Here is a 1,430-nt window from a genome sequence, read left to right on the forward strand (position 1 = left end):
CAAAAAGTGAAAATCTAGGACAAACCCACTAATGGAGTTTTTTTTTTTTTTTTTTTTTTTTTTTTTTTTTTTTTTTTTTTTNATATAGTAATGCTAAAGGTTTTCATATAAATATCTATCTTCAACTTAGAGGGGATTACTACACTCGAATTCTCTATGCTAACTTAAGCATTGAAGCTGGTATGATAAGTGTCACAATCATGAATAGTCGTACGAACAAAAAATACAATAGTAAACCAATACAACATGAAATTAAATAAAGGGTTCGACGTGGCATGGACAACACGCCCTAGACGAGCATAACCGTGACAATAAGCACCATATCAGTAGAGATGTCTATATACATTTTCCCGTCCATATTTTAAGAATAATAAGTTCTCGTTAAAGCTTCTAGAAGATATGAAATTTCAAAATTTTGGATGTTCTAAAGGTGAATAACCACCAACTCGAGGGAAATATAAATATTTAATTTAGGTAAGAATTTGGGAAGGTTTCGTGCAAAATGGAGAAATTCTGCCTTCAAACCTAATGTCGGATTCAAATAAACATTACCATATAAAAAAAAAGACCTAATAGCATCAAAGTTGAGATGGCCGAGTTGGTCTAAGGCGCCAGATTAAGGTTCTGGTCCGAAAGGGCGTGGGTTCAAATCCCACTCTCAACATTATTTTCAATTTTTTTTCCTTGGACAAAAATGGCGGGAAGGCTAACCGGTCTTAAACCCTCGCCTCCGCAGATGACTGAAATTTAAGTTTAATATTATATAAATACTGATAAAATAAGTTTTGGTATTAAATTTATAATTTAATCAACATTATATATATATATATATATATATATAAATAAGACGTACCCTTACGACACTAATAAATTCCTATTTTTTAAAGTGAGTTCGAGGTGATTCGTATAAATGTCAATTATAAAAAAAAAAAATTATAATTAAAACATATATTTTTCATTTAAGGTGTTCAAAAGTATAAACTAAAATAAATAAATGATAATATTATAAAGGAAGAAAATAAAAGAAAATAGTCTCCTACTCTCTAGCATGGTAGGCATAAATTGTTTGCACCCACTCAATGGCTACATCAATTCATTTATTTTTAATTTTAATTTTTTTTAGTCAAAAAGTACGGGCGTTTACATAATAATGGAGTTTTAAACATAATATGTGACACGGAAGTAAAGAAAGAGTACATAAATGAACTGAGATCATATTTAAATGATAGCGATGTTCTAAGAATTTTCTTAAGATGCATGTGAGTGAAGACAAAACATGATAGGAACTTCGTGTCGGAACGGATGGAAAATTAATTTAAAGGGATGGTGGGCAAATAAATGATGTGATGGCCTCACCACTAAACGTTGGTGAAGGATTGGAATAGTTTTGTGTATTATTAAGGCACCGCAAACATGGGTGTGCTCTTCTT

At 30.7% G+C, this 1,430-nt stretch overlaps 1 non-coding gene across 1 annotated transcript; it reads left to right on the plus strand.

The window, feature by feature from the left end:
* Window positions 1-583: 583 nt before the first annotated feature.
* TRNAL-AAG lies at window positions 584-664 on the plus strand. Its single transcript has one exon. It is a non-coding gene; the product is annotated as a tRNA-Leu (tRNA).
* Window positions 665-1,430: the final 766 nt, after the last annotated feature.

Source organism: Cucurbita pepo, chromosome LG07, assembly GCF_002806865.2.
Source record: "Cucurbita pepo subsp. pepo cultivar mu-cu-16 chromosome LG07, ASM280686v2, whole genome shotgun sequence".
Lineage (NCBI taxonomy): Eukaryota > Viridiplantae > Streptophyta > Magnoliopsida > Cucurbitales > Cucurbitaceae > Cucurbita > Cucurbita pepo.